The sequence below is a fragment of the Lithobates pipiens genome, unplaced genomic scaffold (assembly GCF_037356315.1).
Source record: "Lithobates pipiens isolate NorthernLeopardFrog02 unplaced genomic scaffold, aLitPip1_a1.2 Scaffold_13, whole genome shotgun sequence".
Taxonomy (NCBI): Eukaryota; Metazoa; Chordata; class Amphibia; order Anura; family Ranidae; genus Lithobates; species Lithobates pipiens.
The window spans coordinates 212,145,438-212,169,626 of NW_027507718.1; the positions used below are offsets into that span (position 1 = coordinate 212,145,438).

Below are 24,189 nucleotides of genomic sequence, written 5' to 3' on the forward strand. Positions count from 1 at the left end.
CATATTTACTAAGGAGAGAGAAAGAAAGACAAAGAAGCTTATCTGCCTTTTTGGTGCAAACCTGCTTTGGCTAATGAGGAAAAAAAGCCCTGGTTCACATTGATGCTACTTTGAAATTGTGCTACTGCACTTTAACCACTTTAAGACCAGGCCTCTTTTTTAGATGTGGTGTTTACAAGTTAAAAATATTTTTTTGCTAGAAAATTACTTAGAACCCCTAAACATTATACTTTTCTAAGATCCTAGAGAATAAAATGGCAGTCGTTGCAATACTTTCTGTCACAGTGGTCTTACAATCGCACTTTTAAAAAAAAAAACAAATACACTTTTTTCAATTAAAAAATAAGACAACAGTAAAGTTAGCCCAATTTTTTTCATATTGTGAAAGATAATTTTACGCCGAGTAAATAGATTCCCAACATGTCACGTTTTAAAATTACGCCCTCTCGTGGAATGGCGACAAACTTTTACCCTTCAAAAATTCTATAGGCAACATTTAAAAAATTCTACAGGTTGCATGTTTGGCGCTACAGGAGCTCTAGGGCTAGAATTATTGCTCTCGCGGCGATACCTCACATGTGTGGTTTGACCACAGTTTTCATATGCGGGTGCTACTCATGCGTTTAAAAAAATGTTTGTCTTATTTATTTTACCTTTTACTTTTTATTTTTACACTGTTTAAAAAAAAAAAAAAAATCTGTCAATTTTTATTCCTATTACATGGAATGTAAACATCACTTGTAATAGAAAAAAGCATGACAGGACCTCTTAAATATGAGATCTGGACCTCAGATCTCATATTTACACTAAAATGCAATAAAAAAAAAAAAAACAAATATTTTGTCATTTAAAAAAATAAATAAATAAAATAAAATGCCCCTTTAAGAGCTATGGGCAGAAGTGACTTTATGATGTTGCTTTCGCCCTGTAGTGTCATGGACATGGGTGGCCATCTTCCCCTCACTCGTCTCCATGTCAGCCCAGGGAACAGACGCAATCAGGGGGGCCCTCTTCTGCCATAGAGAAAAGTGATCTCGTGGTGAATCCACCACAGAGACCACTTTTATCTTGTACCGGACTGTTGGGTGAACACGGAGATATCAGGGTTATGGGTTAGTGCAAGAACTACTTTTGCAAATCGGTGCGGCGCCTCACCAATTGGAACGGTGACCAAAAGAACCGTATCAGAGATGGAAAATCTGATTTGTCATGAGTATGTGCACATGCTCCAGAGCGTTACTAAATGTAATCCCATCTATATACTGTCAAAGAGAATGCTTGCAAAGTACATGAAAACTATAACATGGCTTTAGAAAAAAATGCCCAGTATGCACCAAAAATTCCTTGGTTGGTTGAGCATTCTAGATAATGCCATGTATAAGAAAATAAGATTTTCCTGCCTTAAGAAAGTGACATATCAAAACGTTCTATTATGCAAACAGAACGGCCCGAAAATCTATTACTTGCTTCCAGCATTCATTTTAAATACAGAAATTTCCAAGTAACACATGCGGTGGTCAGATCAATCCAACCCACAGCACGTAGGATAGTGAACAACATTTCATACACAGCACAAATGCACGACTTGTCGGAGATAAAAATGTGCAATCTGCTGGTGAATTAAACCTCAAAACATTTACCCAGCACCGTTCAAACATGTCTTGCTGACTAATATTCCATATGGTACAAACAGGAAAGCCTAGTGTACAGTCATGTAATCACTGAATACATTTGGGTTTCCTTTCTAAACAATCTGCCAAACCCATTTCAGGTCTTTGCAGATATTTATCACTGTGGCAGACAGCTTTCTCTAGCAGGATTACACAAGACTGATATGAATATCCCTATGTACAGCTGTTACAACTTATAGTATCAAACCCACAGCGATTTTTGGGTTAACATATTGAGCACAATAAAATTAACATTCCCCAATAAACTATTTGTAAAATATGTCACCCCTGCACTTGCAGCTTACAACTTTCAATGTGTTTGACCCCTGCTCTCTTAGTGCTGCTTGCCTGAACGTCTGGTCTTAGCAAGAAAGAGTTAACAGTGGACAGTGCGGTCTGGAGCCAGTCTATTTTTTTTAAAAAAGGGAGAGGGAGAGCAGAAGAGTGTCTTGCCATCCTAAACTAGGGGGGCTGTGCGTTTCTATTGATGTACCCAGTATAGGGAGATACAGCTCTAGTCCCTGCATATACAAGTGGGGCTCCATAGCACTCTGCAAGAGAAAGGAGCCAACCTGAAACAGGAAATCTGGGTCACAAACTGAACATAGGCAAGGATTAAAGGATAAGAAGTTGCATACTCAGCAATTCACCACTTGAGCGCCAGAATACTTACCCCCTCTCCCTTCGTGACCAGGCCAATTATTGCAATATGGCACTGCGTTACTTTAACTGACAATTGCGTGTTCAAGCAAAACTGTACACAAATAAAGTAATTTTTTCCCCACAAATAGAGCTTTCTTTTGGTGGTATTTAATGACCACTGCGTTTTTTTTCTTTTTTTGTGCTATAAATAAAAAAAAGAAGACCTACAATTTTTTTTTATATACTATAAAACTATTTTTATATATATATATATATATATATATATATATATATATATATATATATATATATATATATATATATATATATATATATATATATATATATATATATATATATATATATATAAAATGTATTCATCGGTTTAGGCCAATATGTATTCTGCTATATGCTCTTGGAAAAAAACAAAACCAATAAGCGTATATTAACGCAAACGTTATAGCATCTACAAACTATAGCAGGGATATGCAATTAGCGGCCCTCCAGTTGTTGCAAAACTACAAGTCCCATCATGCCTCTGCGTGTCATGCCTGTGGCTGTCAGTGTCTTGCTATGCCTCATGGGAGTTGTAGTTCTGCAACAGCTGGAGGTCCGCTAATTGCTTATCTTTGAACTATAGTATATATTTATGGATTTTGTTTTTTATTCTAGTAATGCTGGCAATCAGCGACTTATAGCGGGTCTGCGATATTGCGGTGAATAATCGGACACTGACACTTTGTGGGAACCAGTGATACTAATATAGTGATCATAAAAATATGCACTGTCACTGTACTAATGACACTGGCTGGGAAGGGATTATGCATCTAGAGCAATCTGTGCGTCTAGCCAGTGTTTATAGTGCAAAAGATAAAAACCGCAGAGGTGATCAAATACCACCAATAGAAATTGTCAGCTAAAAATGACGCAGTGCCGAATCGCAAAAAGTGCTCTGCTCAGGAAGGGGGTAAATCCTTCCGGGGGTGAAGTGGTTAAGTCCTAAGCATATGGATTGGCAGAACACAAACCAGTGGGTCCAATTTTTTTCAATAATGTTCATCTTAGAAAATGCTGAAGAACTTTTGCTTTCTTATGATTCTGTGTTAAAAGTGAACATTGGGTAAGTTCTATGCTCATGCAATAGCAAGCCATGCTGCCAGAAATGTGAAGACGTGCCCAGTGTCTGGGGTGTTTTGGGGGGATGTCCTGGATGGTTTTATTGAGTAGTGCTTCAAATGGGGACTTCTGTTAGTTGGTGTCACTCATTAAACTGCATACTGTTTAGAATTTATGGCTTTATCAACCATACATGATAGATGTCGGCCGCATCTCCGAAAGCAATATTATTTTAAAAGGATCCACTGTATTGTACGATTCTTGTCCAAAAACCTCAGAAAAAGCTAGGAAATATTTGAGATCTTTCAGCCAACACCTCCCGCTATAGGATATAAAACAACACAATGCTATAATTACAGACATCCACTGTGAAAAATACCCTGGGCTCTCTCATGTTAATACTTGTGTGTTGTTTTCTGCAGTCTAATGGTAACCACAGACATAAGATAACAGTCCCCCGGTTTGGTCTGGCAAATACATTGTGGGTACTGCACAACTGGCTGGTTGCTGCCAGCCTAGAACAGTCAACCAGTATCGGTTAGAAGACCTGTCCCAATCACTACAGTTGCTCCCTGATGAAGCAAGCACTGACTGGCTTCCTGCTTCTCACTCTACACCTCCCCTCTCTCCACAGAAGACACCAACATAGTAGAGTGCTTTGAAGTGTTACTAAACCCACATAATAAAAAAAAATGATCTATGAATGCTGTATTACATGCTGTTCATACTCACTCAGTCACTATGAGTTTTGTTTTATGTATTCTGCTGCTCTCTATTTCCACCTTCTGTCCATTCAGCTAGGGATTTTGCAGCTGTGGTAGAAACTCTGCCCATGCTCAGCTAAAGACAAGCAGACTGAGGACAAGGATTACTGGAACTATGTCCTATGGTCTGATGAGACCAAGATACATTTATTTGGTTCCGATGGTGTCAAGTGTGTGTGGCGGCAACCAGGTGAGGAGTACAAAGACATGTGTGTTATGGTTTGGGGCTACATGAGAGCTAACGGCACTGGGGAGCTACAGTTCATTGAGGGAACCATGAATGCCAACATGTTCTGTGACATACTGAAGCAGAGCATGACCCCCCTCCCTTCAGAGACTGGGCTGCAGGGCAGTATTCTGACATGATAAAGACCCCAAACACAGCTCCATGAGGACCACTGCTTTGCTAAAGAAGCTGAGGGTAAAGGTGATGGACTGGCCAAGCATGTATCCAGACCTAAACCGTATTGCATCTGTGGGGCATCCTCAAATGGAAGATGCCATCATGGAGGAGTGGCAGAGGACTCCAGTGGCAACCTGTGAAGCTCTGGTGAACTCCATGCCCAAGTGGGTTATGGCAATGCTGGAAAATAATGGTGGCCACACAAAATATTGACACTTTGGGCCCAATTTGGACATCTTCACTTAGGGGTGTACTCACTTTTGTTGCCAGCAGGTTAGACGGGAATGGCTGTGTGTCGAGTTATGTTGAGGGGACAGCAAATTTACACTGTTAGGCCTCTTTCACACGGGGCTTTCCATTTTTACTACTCCTCTTGCTCAACGGGGGTCGCTCCATCGATCCCCACTGAGCCGGTGGATGACAACACTCCGTGCAGGGACGGACCTGTCAGAGTCCGCTCTACCCTATGGAGGGAATCGGATGATTAAGGACCAATCCGCCAGACGAATGGAAAATGGGACATCCATCCGTCTGCATTTTGCTGATCAGATCTGGGCACATCAAATGTCAGCGGACATGTCACCGCTGACATCTGATGCTCCATAGAGCTGTATGGAGCGACCGTTCAGATCCGCCTGAAAAAACTGACAGACGGATCTGAACAGGCTGCATGTGTAAAAGGGGCCTAATACAAGCTGTACACTCACTACTTTACATTGTTGCACAGTGTAATTTCTTCAGTGTTGTCACATGAAAAGATATAATAAAATATTTACAAAAATGTGAGGAGTGTACTCACTTTTGTGAGATTGTGTGTGTGTGTGTGTGTGTGTATTTTCACACATAAACACACACACACACACACACACACACACACACACACACACTTGTGCTCATAAGTTTACATTCCCTGACAGAATTTATGATTTCTTGGCCATTTTTCAGAGCATATTGGTGAGAACACAAAAACTTTTCTTTCACTCATGGTTAGTGTTTGGCTGAAGCCATTTATTATCAATCAACTGTGTTTACGCTTTTTAAATCAAAATGGCAACAGAAACTACCCAAATGACTCTGATCAAAAGTTTACATACACCAGTTCTTAATACTGTGTATTGCCCCCTTTAACATCAATGGCAGCTTGAAGTCTTCTGTGGTATTTGTGGATGAGGCTCTTTATCTTCTCAGATGGTAAAGCTGCCCATTCCTCTTGGCAAAAAGCCTCCAGTTCCTGTAAATTCTTAGGCTGTTTTGCATGAACTGCATGTTTGAGATCTCCCCAGAGTGGCTCAATGATATTGAGGTCAGGAGACTGAGATGGCCACTCCAGAACCTTCACTTTATTCTGCTGTAGCCAATTACCGGTTGACTTGGCCTTGTGTTTTGGATCACTGTCACACTGGAATGTCCAAGTGCATTCCATGCGCAGCTTCTTGGCTGATGAATGCAAATGTTCCTCCAGTATTTTTTGATAACATACTGCATTCATCTTGCCAACAATTTTGACCAAATTCCCTGTGCCTTTGTAGCTCACACATCCCCAAAACATCAGCGATCCACCTCTATTTCTCACAGTAGGAATGGTGTACCTTTCATCATAGGCCTTGTTGACTCCTCTCCAAATGTAGCATTTATGGTTGTGGACAAAAAGCTCAATTTTGGTCTCATCACTCCAAATGACTTTGTGCCAGAAGGTTTGAGGCTGGTCTCTGTGCTGTTTGGCGTATTGTAAGCAGGATACTTTGTGGCATTTGCGTAGTAATGGCTTTCTTCAAGTGTCCCCTTACTGTGCATCTTGAAACAGCCACACCACATGTTTTCATAGAGTCCTGTATTTCACCTGAAGTTATGGTTGATGTTTACGTTTTATTAGGATAAGTCATTTAGAACTACTGTATAAGAGTAATTTCAACTGGTGTTTACTGTAGCTTGCGTATTGCTATGTACCCTTTAAAATAATCCTAACAATTGGAATGATAAATGCCTTGTAAAGGGCTAAGATAATAAGGACAATACACCAGTCATCTACATCTCACAAAATTTGCACGGAAGCGGGGTTTTCCTGTTGGAAAGTTCTTTTTTTTTTTTTTCTCAATTTCCTGATTATGCAATAGACAAACTGCTGATGTACAATAAAAACAGCTGTCTCCACAAAACACATATCTTAAATCATACATCCATCTTTACATGAAGCCCTATAAAAAAGATAAAAAATAAAAATGCAGCAGCCATGAGCATCTATTTAATAAAAACAACAAAAACACACACTCTAGATGGCTTTTGAATAAAGTATGCCTTCCTCTGGATCAACTGTGGGTGTAGGATTGTGTATATGGAGGTTTTAATTATTTTTTTCCTTTTTCTTTTAATGTGGGTTGAACTGGATGGATGTGTCTTTTTCAACCAGATGAAATTAAAAAAATTAAAGCAGAGCTCCACACAAAAGTGGAAGCTCTGCTTGTTCGCAGCCTCCCCCAACCGAGACACACAGGTCCCAGAATACAGCGGGACCACTCAGAAAGTGCAGTGCGACTCATGCATGTGCAGTAAGAAAAAGGTTGTGAAGCCACAAAGGTTTCACCTCCTGTTTCCCTTAGGAAAGATGCCGGCACCTGCACCCGGAGCTGATGGACGGATTGGCTTGGGGTGCCGACATTGCAGGATACCTTATATTAAAATGTCAGCAGCTGCAGTATTAGCTTTAGGCTTGGTTCACACTTGTGCGATGTGGGAAGCCTGCAAATCCACTGCGGGACTACACATCACACCCAACTTGCACAACAGTTCACACTGCCCTATGCGAACTACCGGGAGTGTCAATACATTGTTAATGACACCCCCATTTCAGCTCGCATATCGCACTGTGAACTGACAGTTCAGACATGAATCAGATTGCATGGGTGTGAACACCCATGTGATCCGATTCATGGAGTCAGCTGCTTTTTATTTAGGCTACTTTCACACTGAGGTTCTTAACAGGCACTACAGCATTAAAAATAGCGCTTGTATAGCGCCTGTAAAGAGCCTCTCCTGTGTCTTCAGTGTGAAAGCCCGAGGGACAGTCAAAAAAGTCCTGCAAGTAGCATCTTTGCAGCGCTATAGGAGCGGTGTATTTACCGCTCCTAAAGCGCCCCTTCCCTTTGAAAGCTATGGGACAGCGTTGCAAACCCGTTGGCAAAGCGCCGATGCAGTGGTGCTTTGCAGGCGGTTTTAATCCTTTTTCAGACGCTAGCGGGGGTTAAAACTGCCCCACTAGCGGCTGAATAAATATAGCGCCGCTTTACCACAGATGAGTCTGAAAGTAGACTTACCATTCAGTCAGCTATCTGGAGGTCTCTATGGGTGTAGGGCTGGGGCTCAAGTGCAGATTCCAATCCTGGTTATGCTGTCTGGCAAGAGTGGTTGGATCAAAAAAAATCAAAAAAATAATACATTCTTTGGCAGATAAAACAGTTTGCAAGTATATCAATTGTGCATCTGGTTGTCTGAAATATGCTTCTATATTACATGTAAGAATATACAGTATATATGTACAATAAAAGCTTAAGGTAAAGTTGAGTGGGTTTATTGGTATTTTCCTTTATTGCTTATGGTAAAAAAAAAAAAAAAAAAAAAGTTATTGTCTTAAGATACATTTTACATCACATTATCTGTGTGTTAGATACAGGATGGTGTTTTGGAACAACTCTCCTGCATGGCAAGCAGGGGTTCACCAACAAAACTGGGTAGACCATTTATTGAAGCCAGTGGTTTTTACACTTTTTTTTACCAGGGTACCCCTTGGCAGTCCATTTCCATATTGTAACCAACTGATCTGGGCCTTGCACCAAAATGCAAGGTTTGCTTATTACAACTGGGCCCTCATGCTCCAAAATAAATTGGTACATTAGGCCCCTATCACACAGGAGCAAAAAAAAAACGCCATGTTTTTTACAGATCTGAATATAGATGCATTATTTTCTATAGAACAATACACACAGCTGGAAATGAAGAAGAATTTTACATATTAAGAGCTTTTACACAGTTTTTATGGAACATTTTACTCATGATCCTTGCACAAAAATACATGAGCAATGTATTACAAGAACTATCAGTACCAATATATTCTTTAAGCAGTAGATGGCAGTGTTTACAAGTTTGAAGCTGCATCTATGGTTAAACTATCTCCATGTCTTTTCTCTGTAACAAAGGTTCCTGTTTCCTGTATGCAGTTAAGCAGCAAGGCTATATACAGAATTTCAAACAATCCTGTTAACAAGATCCCAAGTATAAACAGCAGTAAATTATGTCCATGTGTAACTGGTCTTAAAGAGGAAGTAAACCCTAATGGGTTTACTTCCTCTTTTTTTCCCTGCAAAGGTAAAGCATAATGGACTACTATGCATCGCATAGTAGCTCATTATGTGTCACTTACCTGACACAGGAGCCAGCGAAGTCGCCGCTGATCCCTGTAGTCCGCCGCATCCATCTTGCTGGTGGCGTCTCGCAGCTCCGACCAATGACAGCGGCGAAGCCGCGATGACGTCACTCCCGCGCATGCGCACGGGAGTCGCGTCTCGCAGCTCCGCCGCTGCCATTCGGCGAAGCCGCGATGATGTCACTCCCGCGCATGCGCACGGGAGTCGACAAATTAGGCAAATCCATTCTTGGACTTGCCGCATTTAGTGCGCCTGCGCGCCGCTGTCTACGGCGCATGCGCCGTAGACAGCGGTGCCCATTTTCGGGCAAATATCTCCTAAACCATATAGGTTTAGGAGATATTGCTTGGACCTACAGGTAAGCCTTAATCTAGGCTTACCTGTAGGTCAAAGTGGTTTGAAGGGGTTTACTTCCTCTTTAAGACTGAAACTTTACCAACAGAAAAAAAAATGTGAGCAGACAGCCTTATTTTTTATGTCTTTTCTGCAATAGACCCTTACCTGCCTGCAGTCAAACACCTTTAGAATGTACACTGAGCTGTGCAAGTTAATTAGCTAACTTGTTTACCTTACCCCTGGCCTCTAAGCTGAGGGTGATGCTGGCAGCCTTTGTGCGAGATCCCAAGAAATGCTGACTGCCCGAATCTAATAACACCCTCTCCTAGGACCTGCAAGCAACTTCTTTTTCACCATTGTTTTTTTCCCCAACTTTAATGCAGCAGTGTATTATAAGTGGAAGGCCCCCTTTAAAGCGGAGTTCCACTCAAAAGTGGAACTTCTGCTTTAAGCACTCCTCACCCCCTGACAAGCCACATTTGGCATATCATTATTGTTGGGGGGGGGGAGTGGGTACTTAGTTTAGAGTGAGACTTCCTGTCCCACTTCCTTCTTCCTGCTTTTGGGCGCCTAGACAAATCATTATCTCCCCCTAGGCAGTCCCTCCCTCCCAGCAATCTTCTGGGACATGTGACAGGTCCCAGAAGATTGCCTGGCCACTAGCAGTGCGCAGCACGACACGCGCATGCGTAGTGTGCGCCCGGCCGTGATGCCGAAACCTGTCCACAGTGGCTATGACAGCGCCGGCGGGGGGAGGGGGGTTTGGGCTGAGAGGTTCGAGGCTCTGAGTGGCCGCATCTCTGGACCGTGGGACAGGCGATTGTCTGTTTCTTAGAAGTTAGCCGATACACTTTTTGTAGCTGCTGACTTTTAATAAACTAAAAAATGTGTGGAACTCCACTTTAAGTACTGAGTAGGTAGGCTTTATTCCATCATTCCATTTCAAGGTTTCATGCTCAATTCTGACCAGAGCTTACTTTTAAATAAGTCCAATAAGCTGAATAAAAGAGTTTAAATTACCAAATTTGGCAAAAGTTTAGCTAAGGCTGCACACAGCAAATGCAATTTAGATTCTGCAAAGATTGTTTAGAGAGAGAGAGGCATGAATGAATATAAATCAGTGCTTAATCATCCAAAAAAAAAAAAAGAAGAAGAAAGAAAACCTTCAGCAATTCAAAAAAAAAAAAAAAAGGGGGGGGGGGGATTTCATGCAAGCAGCCTCCTTTCAGGTTGCATATCCACTATATGAATGAATGATAACTAAACACTTTACTAATGCTTTGCAGCACTCTCAGATGCTAATTATTTCTAACACAACTCGCTAGGTGGGTTGAAAATGAAAGTGGAAATTAAACGATATTATGCACATGAACAAAACTAGCTTTTTTCTTTGCTTGAAATATGAACCTTTGATTACACCCCTCATTCCCCCAATTTTGGATCGCATTTTCTACAGAAAAATATTTAAAATGTACACAGGGAGATAGTGAAAACTTCCTTAGAGACATCCTAGGGAGTGTAGCAATGCCACACAAGTTATAAGCTGTGCTATAAATTAAAGAATGTTATTACTTATAAATCAGATATCTACATAGTAGAGCTGCACGATTAATCGTTAAAAAAAAAAAAAAAAAAAAAAAATCACGATTCAATCCCCCTCCCATTTCCTCAGTTCCGTGCAGAGAGTTCTCTGCTCACAGCTGACAGTTTAAAAAAAAACAAAAAAACAAACAAAAAACACAACAGGCAGCCTGCCAAGTTTATCACAACATTGTCAGTGCTGGGAGATAACTATAATCAAAGTATAATTTAGTTCTTTTAGATTTAGAACAAAAGGAATGAACTTCAGTCTGCAAATGAGGTCAGTTTAACCGCTTAAAGACTAAACCTTTTTCTGACACTTGTTGCTTCCAAGTTAAGATCAGTATTTTTTGCTCGAAAATTACTTAGAACCTCCATATATATGTATATTTAGCAGAGGCCCTGGAGAATAAATTGGCAGTTGTTGCTATATTTTAAAGTCCCACTGTATTTGCACAGCAGTATTTCAAACGCATTTTTTTGAAAAAAAAGTGAAGTGGAGACCCTAGCCATTTTCCACTTTTCAATTTGTGCAAATTAAGGCTATTCCAATGACCCTAGTTGCAGTTGTAGGGGGCCGAATCTGGCTTAGTTTGGAGACCTCTGGTCTAGAAGAATCGCCCTTCATGGGAAATGACAAAACTAATGATGTACAACATCCTGGGTTTAGGTATTCAATAGTGCAACTCTGACAGAGGAATAACTTTATACTGGGCAGTATCTGGACCCGATCAGTCACCAGAAATGCTGACTAGGAATGGATAAACAAATAGAAACGTCCTGCGCCAAAATATATTTATTCAATTATCTGACTAGCTCTGTTCCAGGGCTCTGAAGCCTCATACCTCAAAGTCTCAGCTACCGAGACAGGAAAAGAAAAAAAAAAAAAAACACACTTTTCACATAGGAAACCTATGCAAAAATAAAAATAAAGCTTTGAAATTAGAATACAAAACTACGAAAACAGAGGGGGTTATTTACTAAAGGAAAATCCACTTTGCACTGAAAGTGCACTTGGAAGTAAAGTCATTGTAGATCCGAGGGGGACATGCAAGGAAAATAAAAAACAGCATTTTAGCTTGCATATGATTGGATGATAAAATCAGCAGAGCTTCCACTCATTTCAGATCTACCCCTGAGATTGAGTGAGTGCACTTCCAAGTGCACTTGCAGTGCAAAGTGGATTTGCCTTTCATAAATAACCGCCAGAGTTCCAACACTCATGTGTAATAAAACATCTTCCAATACTAGGCAAAATGTACTTGGAATTTCTAGACTCAGCCCCTAAAAAGTATTTGTTTTCAAAAATATAATGCTGTATGCTGCAGAGTCCCATTGTCTTCTGCCTTTCTCTACTGAAACTGGCAATCTGGTGGAGTAAAGGACCAAAGGTACTCAGTGTCATTAATCAGTTAAGCTATTTGATTAAGCCTTTTAGATTTGGAAGTAAATGTAGTAAAGATGTATTTTGTGTGGACCTGCAAACTTTTGGAGAAATAGATAATAAAAGTGTATCACCAAGCATAGGATGGCATGGTGAAGATACACCCAGTCAAGTATTTTCTGCTGTCCCTATTGGGGAGATTCACCACTCTTTGTCTCAAGGAGTACTATCATCATCATCAAGACAAAGCGAGGGGAAATACAAAACTTTACAGTTGTGCCAGAAAACAAAGAGGTAAAAGGAAATCTTCCAATGGGGACACATGTTACATCTGGGACAGATATCTAAGGGGGCTTTCCCCTCACTTTGACAGATTTCCTCTAATTTTCTGTTCATCTCACACAGGAAGTGAATTGAGATTCCCCCCATTGCTAGACAGCAAAAATAAACTAGAAAGGCTTTTTTAACCCTTCCCTACTATATCAGAATAAAAAAAAATAAAAAAAGTGTTTTGCTACACAAGACTTTAAGAACAGGACACCTAACATTAGTATTATCTTTTATGTAATATCCTTTCTTTCATTTTTAAACTAAAAACTTTTGTAGTAAAAAGGCACAGTCAATCCATCCAAAATTGATAGCCCATTTAAAGTGATACTAAAAGTCTTTACCCTTTGAAAAAGTCATGTGATCGTGACGCAACGCGTCAGAGAAGGAGCTGTGGTGTTGCACTTGTCACTTCCGGTCGCGGCCGAGACCCGAAGTTCGGACTGTACTACATTTACTTGCTGTTTTCTACTTCAATGTAAGTTGCTATTTTCGTTATTAAAACGTCATATTTTCATACTACACATGAGAGCCCCCCTGTCCTTTTGTTCCACACTGTATGTATCGCACACCTTAACGAGTGAGATGTGAAGAACCTGGGAAAGAAATATACAGGTGGATACTAGCCGCTGGACGAATGTGGATGGATTAGCTTTGGCTTTTATATTGTGTTTCTATACCAAGTAATTGAGGTGAGAGGCTGGGGGAAACTGGTGGTGCACTGGCTTGGCACTGAATTCAGTCACTGGATTAGCACACACTTTGGAAGTCACTTTTGTGCATGGACTTTGATTTGTGCTCACGAAGCAATTGCATGAACTGGAATTAATGAGCATTATTTATTAATATTTTTTGATTTTTGCATTTTTTGCACATTTTCTTCTCAGCAATTTCTCTGGATTTTATATTTTTGCATGATTGTGTTATGCAAGCACATGTAATATTGTAGTAAATATTTTATTTGTATTGTCTTTATCGCACATTTTGCACTTTGCGAGGTGATTCACACTCTTTGCACTTTACATATTTTTTAGATAAGAATCATTTTTATTTAGTTGTTTTTTGCTGTTAGCGCCGCAATTTATTCACTTTTATTGTACCACTATTAGTGCTGAGATCACCATTTTTTTTGTAGGCTGCTTTCACACACTTATATTAATTTTACTTTTATTACCCTACACATTGATTAGCAAGGTGAAGCGCACTAGTACCCTTTATTTATATTTTGATACTAAAAGTCTTTTTTTTTTGTTAAAAATAACAAAAATGTCATACTTACCTGCTCTGTGTAGTGGTTTTGCACAGAGCAGCCCAGATCCTCCTCTTCTCGGGTCCATCTTCAGTGCTCCTGGCCCCTCTCTCCTGTTGAGTTCCCCACAGCAAACAGCTTGCTATGGGGCACCCGAGCCAAGCTACAGCTCCATGTGTCCATTCACATGGCCCGGCCCCACCCCTTTCTCTTCTCATTGGCTGACAGACTTTGAATGACAGCAGCAGGAGACAATGGCACCATGCTACTGTCTCAGCCAATGAGGAGGAGAGTCCCGGGCAGCCGAGACACTTTTGCAACATCGTTGGATCTAGATGGGGCTCAGGTAAGCATTCAAGGGGCAGAGGGGGGCTGCTGCACACAGAAGGCTTCTTATCAGAATGCATTAAGATAAAATAACCTTCTGACTTTACAAGCACTTTAAGGGGATTCTGCAGCACTACATCACCTCCTGAACTATTTTAACCACCTCAATACCGGGCACTTAAACCCCCTTCCTGCTCAGACCAATTTTCAGCGCTCTCACAGTTTAAATGACAATCAGTCATGCAACACTGTACCCATATGAAACTTGCGTCCTTTTTTCCACACAAATAGAGCTTTCTTTTAGTGGTATTTAATCACTAGTGGGTTTTTTATTTTTTGTGCTCTACACATAAAAAAAAAAAACGTAAATTTTGTGAAAAAATGCCTTTTTCTTTGTTTCGGTCACAAAAATTTGCTAATTAGTAATTTTTCTTCATAAATTTTAGCCAAAATTTATACTGCTACATATCTTTGGTAAAAATAACCCACATTAGTATATATTATTTGGTCTTTGTGAAACTTATAGAATCTACAAACTATGGTGCCAATCACTGAAAATTGATCACTTCTGATCAGGCCTTCAGTACATCAGGTGTATCTCATTTCTTGAGACACTAACAAGTCAGGAAAGTACAAATACCCCCCAAATGACCCCTTTTTACAAAGTAGACATTCCAAGGTATTACGTAAGTAGCACGGTGAGTTTTTTAAGTTGTCATTTTTTCCCACAATTCTTTGCAAAATTAAGATTTTTTTTTATTTTTTTACAAAATTGTCATATTATCAGGTTATTTCTCACACACAGCATATGCATACAACAAATTACACCCCAAAAGACATTCTGCTACTCTTCCCGAGTATGGCGATACCACATGTGTGAGACTTTTACACAGCCTGGCTACATACAGAGCACCAACATTGAAGTGACACCTTCAGATGTTCTACGAGCAAAAAATGACACATCTCATTTCACAACCACCTATTACACTTTTGAAGGCCCTGGAGTACCAGGACAATGGAATTGCCCACAAAATGACCCCATTTTGGAAAGCAAACACCCTAATGTATAATCTATGAGGCATAATGGAGTCTTTTGAACAGCTCATTATTTTCCAGAAGTTTTTGTAAAATGTGGAAAAAAAAGAAAACGTATATTTTTTTTTTTTTTTTTTACACAAAGTTGTCAATTTATAAGATATTTCTAACACATAGCACGTATATAGCAAAAATTACACCGCAAAACACATTCTGCTACTCCTCCCGAGTATGGCGATACCACATGTGTAGGACTTTTACACAGCCTGGTCACATACAGAGGCCGGACATTGAAGTAGTACCTTCAGGCGTTCTAGGAGCATAAATGACACATCTCATTTCATTCCTACCCATCACACTTTTGAAGGTCCTGGACCACCAGGACAGTGAAATTACCCACAAAATGACCCCATTTTGGAAAGCAAACACCTCAATATATAGTCTATGAGGCATGGGCTACAAATAGGTACTCTGATATACTGCGACAGGTAAACAGGTACTCGGGTACTCTGATGAACTGTGACAGGTACTCTGATGGACTGTAAGTGACAGGTACTATGATGGGTGATGACAAAAAGGTAGTTTTGTTGATAAAACAGAAACAGCACTGCCTGGAAAACACTGTAGTTGATTTACTAAAACTGGAGAGTGCAAAATCTGGTGCAGCTGTGCGTGGGAGCCAATGGCAAAAAACCTGGAAGCTCCTAGGCAGAGGTGCGCCAGATTTTGCACTCACCAGTTTTAGTAAATCAACCCATCTAGCCTGTATGTTAGCTACAGCTATAGTTACAGTGTATACATTTTTAGGACAGGAAAAGCTGCAGTGTTTTTTTTTTTTTTTTTACTAGTCAATCAATGCTCAGTAATGCGTTCATCTCCATAGCTTCAGAACTGCAATAGATGGAAGAGGGGGGGGGGGGGGGGGGGGGGAGCCTTTACTTTCTGATGACAAGGCAGATGATTTCCCATTAGCACAAATGCAGTGACAATTATGAATTAGTAATGTGATTACTAAACAGAGGTAAACAAGAAGCACAAGCAAAATAATATTAAATCAACAATCAATCAAACCAAAAAGAAAACCAGACCCGGATTTCGTTTTAAATTTTGGGGACGACAAGTGGATTCATGGTTTCTATAATTATATATATTTTTTTTAGTACCTTACATATTACAGTAAGTTTTAATAATTTCACAAGGTCAAATTTAAAAAAAAGAAAAAAAAAAAAAAAAAAAAAAACACAGGTCGGTTTTTAATTCAACAGAATTGATATTGCATATCCACACAATGTAACAACCCTCTAATCGCTTTAAGGCGAGGATTAAAATAAAATGTACTTTATCCAGAAATCGTGATGGAGCAAAAGATAGCAGGAAAGTTACCAGAAATACAGTATATCAGTGCTGTAAAATGTTCTCTCCCTGACAATTGGAAAACTAACATTCCAGCATTATAAATGCTAAGCTGGCCATAAACAAGAAGGTTGTCAGACTAGTGGGCATGAGCTGACTACAGTAAAATGCCTTACTGGCACATCAGCAAGCATGCACTCTCAAACTGCCCATTTATTCATGTGTATGTCCATAAAAGGGAAGAGAGGAGCAGACCTTTAGGGCTCATTCATTGACAGTAGAAGAAAGGTATAATAAAAAAATAAAAAAAATGTTTTACATATTTTTGCTGCCGATTAAAAGTCATTGTCAAAAGTATTTAAAGCGTAATTAAACCCATCGATTTAATGGTTTAAAAAAAAAACAGTTATAGTCCAGGCATGCTGGGAATAATGACTGTCACATTTGCTTGTGCTTTCAACCAAACTATCAAATAATTGAATGGCTGGCGTCATAACTAATCACATGTGCAGACCATGTGCAGACCATGGCAACTGCAGATCAAACCAAGGCCACGATAGCAGCTTCTTTGGCTGAGAAGGATAGGAGAATTTAGTTCTGATTTAATGCGAAATTCCAGTCAAATTTTTAAAATTTGAAATCTCACCAGCATGGCTGAAAAGAGGTTCTAACTTTTCTTTATAGTATTCAAAAAAAATATATATATTATTTATATATTATAATATATATATATATATATATATATATATATATATATATATATATATATATATATATATATATATATATATATATATATAAATAAAACTAAAGCAACTTTTTTAAATAGATATACAAAATAAAAAGGAGCTTCTTTTTTAGCAAAACGAAGAGCTGAAGAGCAAAAATTTGTTGTAGTATTTAAATGGTTAAAAAATGACCATGAGAAATGTACACTGCCACCAGAAAACTTTTGTGGGAAAGTGGGTTTCTTTGATACCCTTGAAAAGAACACAGAACTGTGCTTTCTGTGTAGCTGGCAACTGCATCACAGGAGAGCAGAGCTATATCCGTGAGCTATAAAATGCAGAAAGAACTCACATGGGATGACATGAAGGCTGTACTGAACTACGGAATCCAAACCTCGAAGATGAAACACATTTATCATCTTAGTTATATTTGAGGGGTCACTGGGGAAGCCTACTTAGAAGGCCAGCTGATTTCACAGACTCAAGCTGTTTTGTTACAGCTCCATGTAATTCCCAAGCATTTAGGGGGGATTCCAACCAGGTTGTCCTGAGCCTGTCCCAAGAACTTTTCTCTTCTGTCCGATGAGCATGCTGGAAAACCAGCAGCTGACCGACTCCCGATCAGAACTCTCAGCCAATGGCGAAGAGCACGGACAAGAGTGTTCTGGTGGGGGAGCCTTCACCCAGTCAGAACACAATAGAACAGCAGGGGAGATTGCTGTACTAATATCAAATTATTAGTACAATAACTCCAACTGAAGCAGTCAGTTTTTTGGGGGTTTTTTTTAGTCAACCCACTGGGTTGATCAAAAAATAAATAAAAACCTAGTGGTGTGTACTAGGCTTCAGTATGAACTGGAATAGAACATCTACTGTTGCATAGATTTTACATGCCAATTTTTCAGTGAAGTCTACAGGCCTGCACATATGAAAAATGATGTTGTCTGATGTACAAAAACCAATTTAAAGGTGAACTTACATCCCAGCTAGGATGGCTGATTGAAAGGGGGGAGGCAGAGTGAAAACGTTACCTTCCTTAATGCCCACATTTCAGTAAAAGGGGACCTGGAGCAAGACGGGCAGGGTTACAGAGGCCTTAATTGCTTAATCCAGGAATAGAAATAAAACCAGTATGATATCTCAGACTGAAGCGCCAATTTAATGAAATAAGAAAGACAACCCAATCTCTCAATCAATCCAGTGGAAAGATTTCTTGCTGGAATAGCCAACAGGCTAAAAACAACTACTGTTATGATGTCTGTGGTGGCTGTAATGTGCTGACATCTAATGCGCAATTTTTTTACTGCCGAATTCCCCATCACACAAAATATGTGGTCTGGTAAATTTAACATACTGACCTCTATAAACTACAACCAATGTTAGTTCTAGGCAGAAAAAATCTCATACTGTGTTTTTTAAGACCTGTTTATTTAGTATACAAGGACATATAGCTAGCTTAAAGTGGTTGTAAACCCTTACAAACCACTTTGACCTACAGGTAAGCCTAGATTAAGGCTTACCTGTAGGTCCAAGAAATATCTCCTAAACCTATATGCTTTAGGAGATATTTGCCCGAAAACAGGCACTGCTGTCTACGGTGCATGCACCGTAGACAGCGGCGCGCAGGCGCACTGAGCGCGGCATTCTCAACGACGGAGCTGCCGCGCGTGTCGGCTCCCGTGCGCATGCGCGGGAGTGACGTCATCGCGGCTTCCAAGAAGATGGATGCGGCGGACTACAGGGGACAGCGGCGACTTCGCTGGCTCCTGTGTCAGGTGACACATAATGGACTACTATGCGATGCATAGTAGTCCATTATGCTTTGCCTTTGCAGGGAATGAAAGAGGAAGTAAACTCATCAGGGTTTACTTCCTCTTTAAGATACAACTAAAGGCAGCCTGCTCATTTATACAACTTCAACATGGCAATATAAGTTGTAATTGGGGTCTCTAAGGGCCAGTTCACACTGGGGGCGATGCGAGGCGACACGACTTGCCTCGCCGCGACCTGACAAGTCGCCCCCGTTCTGTACAATGGAACCGTTCTGAGAGGAGCGACTCGAGTCGCTCCGACTCAGAAAAAAGGTTCCTGTACTACTTTTGGGCGACCTCGGGGCGACTTGCATTGACTTCTATACAGAAGTCATTTGCAAGTCGCCGCTGAGGTCGCGGCGAGGCAAGTCGGTGTCGCCTCGCATCGCCCCCTGTGTGAACCGGCCCTAACTCAGCTTCAGGGGAAAGAGGTAAATATGTAAATAACCTTACTGTTATTTGCAAAACAACCAGTGAGATATTTAGCAGATTACAGATTTACATCACATATTGATTTTTTTTCATTTTGACCATAGTTCTTTAAAGTGAATTTTGTAGTTAGCTAAACCGTGTATAGCAAATTAAAGCAGAATTAAAGTGATTGTAAAAGGGAAAATTAATTTGTTTTTAAAATAGCAAATGTCATACTTACCTGCTCTGTGGAATGCTTCAGGCTTCTTCCCCCTGTTAAGTGCCCCCCATAGCAAGCAGCTGCACTCATGCAGCCGCAATTCAAAAGACGCTCTCCGTGTATCAATTGGCACACACAGTGCGGTTCTGCTAAATTCATTCTCACTGGCTGTGATTGACAGCAGCGATGTTGCTCTCGGGTACATCGCTGGATCGGACCTGCCACAGGTAAATCTAAGGGGAGCTGGTAGCTGCATTTAGTTTCTTTTTACCTTAACCACTTGCTGCCTGCCATATAGCAAAATTATGACGGCAAAGTGGTTGCGATATCCCGACCAGACGTCATATGACTTTGTCAGAATATCAAGCCGCTGCGCGCCCCCCTGGGGACCCATTGTGATGATTGCTGTTGCAGTGTGTCAGTCGGACAGAGACTCTTTACCACTTGATCATCTGTTTCCAATCACGGCTGATTACGATCTAAACAGGATAAGCCTTTGATCGGCTTTTCCTCACTCGCGACTGACAGACGCGAGTAGCGGAGAGCCGATCGGCTGCTCTCCTGACAGCAGGGTCTGCGCTGTTTATTAGCTCAGCCCCCCCCCCCCCCAGATGCCTGCCCAGGACCACCAGGATGCCACCAGGACCGCCAGGGATGGCCACCACACTGGACCACCAGGTATGCCACCCTAGACCACCAGGGAAAAGCCAATCGGTGCCCAGGCAGCTGCCAATCAGTGCCAATGAAAAATGTCTGCCAGTGCCACCAGTGATGCCTATCAGTGAAATTTATCAGTGCCAGCCATCAGTGCCCAATGTCCACCAGTGCCGCCTTTCAGTGCCCAGCAGTGCCGTCTTTCTGTGCCATCCATAAGTACCTATCAGTGCAGCCTTTCAGTGCCCAGTGTCTTCTATCAGTGCCGCCTATCAATGCCACCCGTCAGTGCTGCCTATCAGTGTCCAGCACCACCTCATCGGTGCCCATCAGTGCAACTTATCAGTGCCCATCAGCGAAGGAGAAAACTTATTTACAAAATTCTATAACAAAGAAATTTTTGGTCTTTTTTTTTTATCGTTTAGCAAAAAATAAAAACCGCAGAGGTGATCAAATACCACCAAAAAAAAAAAAGAGCTCTATTTGTGGGAACAAAATGATAAAAAAAAAAAAAAATGTAGTTTGGGTACAGTGTAGCATGACCGCGCAGTTGTAATTTAAAAAGTGACAGCGCTGAAAGCTGAACATTGGCCTGGGCAGGAAGGTGTGAACATGCCCTGTATCAAAGTGGTTAATGCAGAGAATTGAAAAAAAAAAAAAAAAAAAAACTTTAGCCTTTACAACCATTTTAATCTAACTGAAAACTCAAGGTACGCGCAGGCATTGCCGATTTAACAGACCCCCCCCCCCCCCCATTGCTTTTAAGCAGATGCACATTTCATGCCCCTCATTTTGATTGCAAGAGACAGGATCAAGGTCCATACATCAATAACAGGTGTCAGAAAGACTTACATGACTTTAAGTTTGCAAAGGAGGAAACAAGCAAGATGAAACTTGAATGCACTGCCCAAGCAGGATGTTTCAACTGACAGTGTCCTCATAGTAACTGATGAACATACTGTACTTAATTACATTGGAAGAGAAACACGTGCTTTAATTGCTTGCATTCAGTCACTAATCTGTTGCAACAATATTTTATGGTACAGCTCAGACAAAAGTCACTGTATATGTTACAAAGGTCCAGGCATACCATCAATTTCTATGGTCAATAATGGGATGAAAAATAAACCTACAGATGGCAAAAAGTTTAAATGTGACATTGGGCTTGCAGTATGCTGTCAAAGGATGCATTTACAATAAAAACAAGAGTGATGCTGTATTATCTGTGTGTACTATTTAGAGAATAGGTTACCCCAACATTTCATATTCTATGCCATGAACCCCCTATTTTAGGGCCCTTTCAGACGTGCAGACTGTTCAGATCCGCCTGTCAGTTTTTTTTTAATGGATCTGAACGGTTGCTCCATACATCTCTATGGAGCAAGGATGGCAGCAGTGACATGTCCGTTGACATCCGATCCACCATGTCCCATTTTCCATCCGTCTGGCGGATTGGATGAAAATGGACAGGCGGTCTGTAATCATCCGATCCCCCCATAGAGGAGAGTGGAGATCTGACAGGTCCGTCCCTGCACAGTGTGACTTGTCATCCGTCGGCTCAGCGGGGATCAACAGAGCGATCCCTGCTGAGCAAGCCAATGGATAGATATGTCTGAAAGGGCCCTTAAAGTGGTATTAAAGTGTTTTTTTAGTTGTTTTTTTTAAACAAACAAGTTATACTTGTGAAGTGGTTTTGCAGAGAGCAGCCCAGATACTCCTATTCTCGGGTCCCTCTCTCCTGCTGAGTAGGAGAGAGGGACCTGAGTTTGTTATGGGGGCACCGAGCCGAGCCGCTGCTCTGTGTGTCCATTCAGACACAGAGCTGTGGCTTGGCCCGGCCCGCTCTCTCCTCCCCTCCCCCCCACCATTGGATGACTTTGATTGCTAGCCAAATTCAGCCAATCAGGAGGTAGAGTCCTGGACAGCTGGGGTTCTCATGCAACAGGTTGGATATAAAAATCAATGATTTTTTTTTAATCAAATTTATTTTAATAACATACTTTTGGAGTAAAAAAGAAATCTAAAGATAATTTTCTATTTAAGATACATTAATAATTTAGTTTATTCAGCATGAAATGGAGCTTAGTCATGTAGCATGAGGCTGTATATTCTACAATTACATTTTTGGTAAAATCATTCAATGAATCCAAGCTCTACAAGCTGAGATAACATACACTGCATTGATGCATTTACACAATGGCACAGTAATCATGAGATAAAACAAAGTTCAGGAATATTCCTTTATCCCATTGTTTTGCAAATCAAACTGTATGACTGAATTGGTTCTGATATCTGTTTTACTAACCTGACAGCTTATTATTCTAACAGGGAAATCTTAATTTTCTTTGCAAATATTAAAAAGTCTAACTACCAGCAAGAATAAGGTGCTCTTTAAATGTAAGGGCTGTCATTTGAAATCCATCAGGGCAGCGCCTGTTAGCGGGTATCCGCTCACCTGCTGCCGCCACATCCCTCACCTTTTTTCACGGCCGCATCACCAGCCGCCCCATTAAAGTGAATGGGACTGCCAGTGAGTCAACAGCGGGTCAGAGGAGCCGCTGCGTGACTGAGATGACAGTTGCTCTTTCAAAATTATGATCTAAATCAAGTTTACTAGTGATTTAAATCAAATCCACCCTGTCATGCAATATCACTGGATCAAGGTAGGGTACAAGTAAGTATCAGGGGAGTTGCTGAACTCAGGTTTTTTTTTTTAATCTTAATGCAATAAAAAAAATAAAAAAATAATAATAAACCTTCTGCCTTAAGAACCACTTTAAAATGACCAGAGTAGGCCAGCCAAATTTTTTTAATCACTTGAGATCCGCGCTATTGCCAAATGACGGCATTAGCGCGGATCTACTTTTCCGGGACTACGTCTATTGACGTCGTCCCGGTTACGAGCGGCCTGCGTGCCCCCTGAGGGGCGCGCGCGGCGCGCTCTGTGATCGGCGAGTCCATGAGACTCGCCTGATCACCGATCCGTGTAAGGGGTCGATCCCGACCCCTTATCACGTGATCAGCTGTCAGCCAATGACAGCTGATCATGTGACAGAACAGAGCCGGTAATCGGCTATTATTCCTCCTCGCGCTGACAGCGCGAGGAGAGAAAAAAAAAGCCGATCACCGGCGGCCGTGATCGGGACATCAGTCCCGATCACGGCCAGCAATACAGCTGACCACCTGCCCCCTGCCAGTGCCCACCTGCCCACCGCAGTGCCATCCTGAATGAAAGTAAGTGCCCCCCCATCAGTGCCACCCAGCAGTGCCCATAGTTCCCACAGCGCCACCCACAGTGCCACCCACAATGCCACCCACAGTGCCATCCAGCAGTGCCACCAACAGTGCCACCCACCAGTGCCCAGCAGTGCCACCTATCAGAGCCACCTATCAGTGCCCATCAGTCCCATCTATCAGTGGTACCTATCAGTGCCCATCCGTGCCACCCATCCGTGCCACTTATCCGTGCCACCCATCCATGCCATCTTATCTGTGCCCATCTTTGCCCATCAGTGCCGCCTTATCTGTGCCGATCGGTGCCGCCTTATCTGTGCCTATTAGTGCCGCCTTAACTATGCCTATCAGTGCCCACCAGTGCAGCCTATCAGTGCCCACCAATGCAGCCTATCAGTGCTCACCAATGCAGCCCATCAGTGCCCACCAATGCAGCCCATCAGTGCCCACCAATGCAGCCCATCAGTGCCCACCAATGCAGCCCATCAGTGCCCACCAATGCAGCCCATCAGTGCCCACCAATGCA

At 41.4% G+C, this 24,189-nt stretch overlaps 1 protein-coding gene across 3 annotated transcripts in view; it reads right to left on the minus strand.

The window, feature by feature from the left end:
• The window catches only part of BMP2K (BMP2 inducible kinase), a 244,914-nt gene that overhangs the window by 208,287 nt on the left and 12,438 nt on the right, over positions 1-24,189 (minus strand). Inside the window, exon 1 of one of the 3 annotated variants that reach the window (XM_077476182.1) lies at positions 7,907-7,984. The exons of the other annotated variants lie outside the window; for them this stretch is intronic. The gene's annotated coding sequence lies outside the window, so the exon portion shown is untranslated. Of the gene's footprint in view, positions 1-7,906; positions 7,985-24,189 lie in introns of those variants that run through there. 3 annotated transcript variants of the gene reach the window in all.